Genomic DNA, 6,766 nt, shown 5'->3' with positions numbered 1-6,766 from the left:
GTAAGCTTCCTCATGGGGGCTATTGTTAGTTGAAATGCTTCCAACGGCATGCAATCGTTTTCCATGAATATTACACAGAAAAGTTTCCTCAATAACTGTAGCAAGCCGAAGCTTGCTGAATAGGTCCGAAAAATTGTTTGCACTGTTATTTGTAGAGGTGATAAACATTATAACGACGCACCTTGGACCGGTTAAATGCTCTAAATTATCTTAGATTGACTCAGATTTCCTGGCGAACCACAATTTTACCCACAAACAAACCTTCAACTTGTGGTCATTTAGAGTTCAATTAGCATATGTCATAGTTGTGCATGTTACTGCGGTTTCGGTTGACGCATTTTGTCCGTGGAATATCAAATAACCTCATTAGGTGGACCTGCTCTGTCAATATGTTTTAATGATGATGAAGCTATTCGTTAGAGTAAAATGAATCGGATAATGTTTCTGAGATTAAGTTTGCTCTTGCTAACAAGGTAGTATGCCAAGGATGCTTGGTTTGAAAAATTAGTTCAGTACGAAATTATCAATGGTTAACGTTTCGTCGTCCATAACCACGCAATCATATTTTGTTAGTAAATTATCGTACAGTTTCCTCATATTAGGGGAAGGTTGTCCTAATCCGACCGGTGGCCCTGAAAAGACCACTCCTTGGATTTCGGGAATGGGGCTATCTACCGAATTTTTAGTACTGTCAAAGAAAAAGGTGTTAGTACGCTGACCACTTGTTTGTATGGCGATCTATTCCCTGTTCCCTTCATTCAAGCGTTTCGGCGCCGTTTTGTGTTTTCAATGTTTGAAAATAGGAAAAGATAGATTTTTGACTAGTACATCCGTACAGAATGGTAGGACGACTCGGGATGCAACAGAGATGAAAAGATGGTGGAACAAAATGGCCGCAGAGGTCAGCGAACAGAGTGTCCAAACTATGATGAGTGGTATTCGCCGAAAAGTTCGAGATATCATCAAAACCACATCGGAATAATTTTTTTCGTTATTTTTCCTTTAAAGTGCAATAAAAGACCTACATTTTGAGTACATAACATTTTTATTTCGTTCACATAGCTCCGAGATAAACCAGTTTTAATGCGTCCAGATTTAAGATGAGCTATGCTTTAGCACAGATTGTCGTCTTTGAATAGCCTATAACCCGATGCGATAAGTACAACACAAGATATGTTTAAGTGTTGCCATATATTGACATTATACGACATTTCTTTCTCCCCAACCCAATATGTTTATATCTTTATCTGCAGGGTTGTCCTATATCAATAGCACGATAAACACAATATGGTACAGCGACTTATGAAAAAGGCCTTTCAGCCATCTTGGATTTTGTATGTAAACAATCAGCAATATTTCGCAATGTTTTTTTGCTTAAAAGGTAAGTCTTTTACGGTTAAAATTAGGTTTGTAATATACTCTATCTTATTATATGTTTCAGCTCAAGAGAATAAATCGACTCTCGGTGTCGGTTGGTGATGGAGATATTTTTCCCGCGTTTTGCAGTTAGAGACGTCGGTAAATCGTTCGATAGATGCAAACAATCAAAAATCTTCAATTTTATTCGAGGAACTTTGTATCGAAAAATGAAAAATCAAAATATGAATACATCGAATAATTATCAAATTAATCGCGATTAATGAAAAAGTGAACCATTTTTTCAAAAAACTCAGTGCAAAATTTGTTTAACCTTCCTGTACTTGCGTGTAAAGGGTGTGTCACATCAAATTGCATCACGGAAAAAACGATGTAGAAATTTAATTTTTAGGAATTATATCTTTAACTTTCGCTTTAAAATCAGATAAGAGTGTATAGATCACGTTGGCCATGCTTCACTGTCAATTTTTCGTAAATTTGGAAAAATGTCATCGAACGAAAAAGAGCGTCGTGAATTAATTCTGCGCACTCATTTCGAGAATCCGGAGTTGTCACATCGGGACATCGGTAAGATGCTGGGAATCGTCCAATCCACGGTCAGCAGAGTACTAAAACGATATTTCGAGAACCTAACCATCGACCGGAAGGTGAAGAACGGCAAAAATGGATGCTCCGTCAGTGAAAAAGATCACAAGCGCGTAGTTAAGCAGTTTAGACGTGATCCGAGAAGTTCGGTCCGGGATGTCGCCAATAAGCTGAATTTGTCAAGTTTCATTCGTCCAGCGGACCAAGCAGCAGGAGGGCCTGCGTACATACAAGGTTCAGAAGGCTCCTAACCGCGAAGGTGGGGAAGACGCGAGCCCGGAAACTGTACACCGAAATGCTGACGAAGCCGCATTGCCTGGTAATGGACGACGAAACCTACGTCAAAGCGGACTTTCGTCAGCTGCCGGGCCTGTTGTTCTTCTCCGCAGAGGACAAATTCAGCGTTCCGGAGGAGATTCGCATACAGAAACTATCCAAGTTTGCCAAAAAGTACATGGTGTGGCAAGCGATCTGCTCTTGCGGAAAGCGGAGCGCCCCCTTCGTGATGACCGGCACGGTAAACGGACAGGTTTACCTTAAGGAGTGCCTACAGAAGCGCTTACTACCACTATTGAAGCAGCACGAGGGCCCGACCATCTTCTGGCCGGATCTCGCTTCGTGCCACTATTCAAAGGACGTGTTGGAGTGGTACGAAGCCAACGGGGTCACCTTCGTACCAAAGGAAATGAACCCGCCCAACGCGCCGGAGCTTCGCCCAATAGAGAAATATTGGGCGATTATGAAGCAGGCCCTCCGGAAGAACCCAAAAGTTGTCAAATCGGAGGCGGACTTCAAGAGAAAATGGATTTCTGTTCAAAAAAAAACTACAACCTGACGTTGTACAGAACCTTATGGACGGGGTAAAGAGGAAGGTGCGAGCATACGGGCTTGGGCTCGAAGTATGAATAAAAAGAAAAAGCCAAAAGTTGTTTAATAGTTTCTTTTTTACTGTCTAAAATTTTCAAAAGGATCGGTCTACTGGGCGAATTTCTACAGCGTTTTTTCCGTGATGCAATTTGATGTGACATACCCTTTAAAATCATAACACATATACTCGCGCACGGTGTCACAGACCGAAAGTGGAACTTCTTCGTAATATTGCCATTGTATATTTTTTAGTTTTTTTTGGTATTTATCTCAAGAAGAGGGTATAGTTGAATGAGAAATGTCCAGAAAATATGTTTTCTTCTTCTTCATTCAGTTTTAATAGTCATCTAAATCAGCCTCCTCAAAACAGAGAAATTTTAAATACTTCAACACAAATAACGAAATTCCACCTTTTTCCTGTCATTAATTGAAAGTAAGCAACTGAATATAATTCATGAAAGTATAAAGAGCTATGATATCGATTTAGATTTCATTAGTAAAAGAATCAAAGCATACCACAACGGCATGATCGAGACAAACATATTTTTTACATTTCATACAGTTGTAGCGTGTTTTTAGGGTCTTTTCTTTGAAGAGAATAATGTATAACGACCTTCTCGATAGTTACCAGATGATAATGGTTCTGGAATTTCCAGTTTTACTATATCTAATATTCTTTGTATCTGTGTTCTTGGTTAGCAAAAACATAATGCCTCTTTTTTTATGGGTCATAAAAAGATGACAAAAGGATTTCTAGGAACTTACCATTTACGGTTGAAGCATAAAAATGATTCCCTGGTGGTGGAGGAGACTGGGAAGAAGAATTCAGGGTCTGCAGCTGTAAAATGCAGACTTGAAGAAGGTAGCCTCAGCTCCCGTTCTAAAACAGTATTCAAATTCAGAGTGCCATGAAAAATATACTATACTAGTGGCCAATGATTCTATGAATATACTTCTTTTGAACTAGTAGCTGTAGGGACCAAGCAGAAATATTCAAACAAATCAGTTATTTCAACTACATTCGAAGAATATGTAATTTTAAACAGAAAAAAAATATGTTGGTATAATAAAGATATTGTGCATTATTCTCATGGTGTGCTCTTTTTTCAATCGTCTTCAAAAAACATGAAATGGTAGATTTATCAATATACTGAAATACCATTTCATTCAAAAATCATTATTCTGCACCATGTTTATTACAAAATTATGTTTAATGTAACTTTTAAAATTATGCCATCATATTTTTTATCATGAATGTCTGTTCTTTTTTATTACAAGAAATGAATATTCGCTCGATTAATCAAATACTGGAAGACAATTATTTGTGCTCCCGTGGCCGAGTGGTTAGCGTCATAACTAACATGCCGGGTGTTCGGGTTTGATTCCCGTTCTGGTCGGGGGAATTTTTCGTCAAAGAAATTTCCTCCGACATGCACTGTGATCACGCGTATTCTAGAGCTTGCCACTCAGAATGCATTCAAGGCGTGTTATTTGGCATAGAAATCTCAACTAAGTACTAATAAAAATGACGCAAGTAATACTACGTTGAGACGGCGAAGTTCCTCTAGGAACGTTAGTGCCATTGAAGAAGAAGAAGAAGACAATTATTCGAATTAATCGAATATATAAAAATGACCCCACGATTAATCGACAATCGAATAAACGAAAATTTACACATCTCTATTTGCAGTCAAATCCCTTTCCACAGTCCTCTGTATATTTCTACCGTTTCCCCTCGCGCACTTATTGACGACACGGTCACACCTTTAGTCCACACATCTTGATCAATAGAAAGTTAACCCCCTTCCTGTTGACCGATTGATCGGAAATTTGGAACACGCCTTTATCTCTGCTGTCGTTATAAAACTGATGATGGCGGCCGCTACAAAATGGTGGACTACATATTTTATCAGAACCCAATAATATAATAAGAATAATATAATAATAAGAATCAATAAGGCTATTCAATGAGAAGGCTTGACTAGTAGAACACATTTATTTATGAAAAATGCAAATCCAAAATGGAAACATTTTTTTTTCAATTCATCAATATAGGTATCAAACGAAAGAGCTTGACTAGTAGAACATACATAGTTATTTGTGAAAATGCAAATCCAAAATGGCGATATGTTGTTTTTCTTCAAAACTTCATCAATATGGATGTCAAATAAAAAAGGCTTGACTAGTAGAACACATTAGATCATGGAAAATCCAAATTCAAAATGGTCAATTACTTTTATTCATACAACTCTCGTACAGAGCAATTCCATCCCAAAGCTACTGACGATTTTTTCGAAACTTGGTACAAAACTATCTAAATTACAATTTTCATTATTATATGACCAATTTAAATAACGACGGATTTTTTAATGGGCGTAATTAAAATGATCTTTCTTTCAAAAAATTGTAACTCAAAAACCAGATGTCTGATTAGACAAAGTTATCGAAAAATCAATAGACCGTTTGAGAAAAATCACATTTCGAATGTACTGTTAAAAAATGATTCTCAAAAGTAATATTGAAAACTTTTATATCTTTATGTCGTCTATACTAAGTTATTCTAACATATCGTCTTACTTGGAGGAGTCTCGATCGAACAGTCGTCGGGTGCGGATGAGTTTTTCTTTGCTTTTCGTCGTTTCAACCTGTTCCGGCTCCATTCGCTGCTAGGAATAGTTTGTTGGTGAAAATTATCGTGAAAATGGTTTCTGGTTCCGTTGTGTTAATGGTATTATAATGGGGAAAAAAAAAATCAAATTCAGGTGTTCAGTTTTGTTGTTTTTTTTACTCGATTATGGCGTTGTTTTTTTAACTCTCTCGTGAACCGAGGTTATGTGTGTGTGCATGGTAGCCTGCATTTTAGTGCATGGTTTTTACAGCTTTTAAGGATGGAATTAGCTAACCACTAATTCTGCCAGACGCAAATGGAACGAAGATGAATTGGGCCGGTGGCTCCACTCAATTATCCCTAAGGTTAGCCTCAATCCGTGGTTCAAAAGTCTGGAATTGAGTCGGGACTTTATTCGCACCTTCTCCCGACTCATGTCCAATCACTGTTCGTTAGACGCGCTGCTTTTTCGTTTTAATCTTGCCGACAGCAATCTCTGCGGTTGTGGCCATGGTTACCACGATATCGAACACGTTGTTTGGTCGTGCGAGTTGTATCTTGTCGCCAGATCGAATTTAGAAAACTCCCTTCGGGCTGGAGGAAAGCAGTCCAATGTGCCGGTGAGAGATGTGTTGGCTCGGTTAGACCTTGATTACATGTCCCAAATATATGTTTTCCTTAAAGCTATCGATCTTCGAGTGTGATTGTTTATACATCCTTTTCCCCTCCTTTTCGTCCTTCGCGAGCTATCGGTTCCCTTCCTACTAACATTAGAGTAAGTTAAATTGTAAATACATATTAGATGTAAGGATAGTTTTAAGAATTGAGTGTGAAGTGTCAGTGTGAATGAGAATGTGAATGTGAATGTGAGTGCGAGTGTAAACACACATCTCCTTACATCCCATCCTTTTCCTAATGAAAATGTGTCACCCTTCTAAACTCGAGTCGACCGCGAGTAATCGGTTTCCTATTTCATTAACCATAGAATTAAGGAAACAACATGTTGATATATGCTAGTTGAAATATAGTTAAGAGTTTGGCTCCATTAAACTTATGTAACTGAGCCTGTAAAAATAAACGGATTAATAAAAAAAAAAAAAATAATTCTGCCAGCAAGCTGACCTATATGCGAACCAATGTTTCTCTCAGTTGATTAACAGGCTTCGTCCATATGCTTCTTGCCATGTTGAGAGCTATTCAAGAACCGTTTGGAGCTCTGCCAGCAGTCAATTGAATGTTGACTTCAGTCAAGTTGAATTTGTTGACAGAACAAGCGCACTTTTTTGTGACTCGTAGGTCATCTTGGGCTAATATTTGTTCTACCCACAA

The 6,766-nt window shown here is 38.1% G+C and overlaps 1 protein-coding gene across 7 annotated transcripts in view; it reads right to left on the bottom strand.

Moving 5' to 3' along the window:
• The window catches only part of LOC129761114 (ras-related and estrogen-regulated growth inhibitor-like), a 173,872-nt gene that overhangs the window by 71,323 nt on the left and 95,783 nt on the right, over window positions 1–6,766 (bottom strand). The gene's annotated exons all lie outside the window — the stretch shown is intronic.

Source organism: Toxorhynchites rutilus, chromosome 1 (genome assembly GCF_029784135.1).
Source record: "Toxorhynchites rutilus septentrionalis strain SRP chromosome 1, ASM2978413v1, whole genome shotgun sequence".
Lineage (NCBI taxonomy): Eukaryota > Metazoa > Arthropoda > Insecta > Diptera > Culicidae > Toxorhynchites > Toxorhynchites rutilus.
The sequence above is the reverse complement of the archived record's forward strand: the minus strand, read 5'-3'. Positions and strand labels throughout refer to the sequence as shown.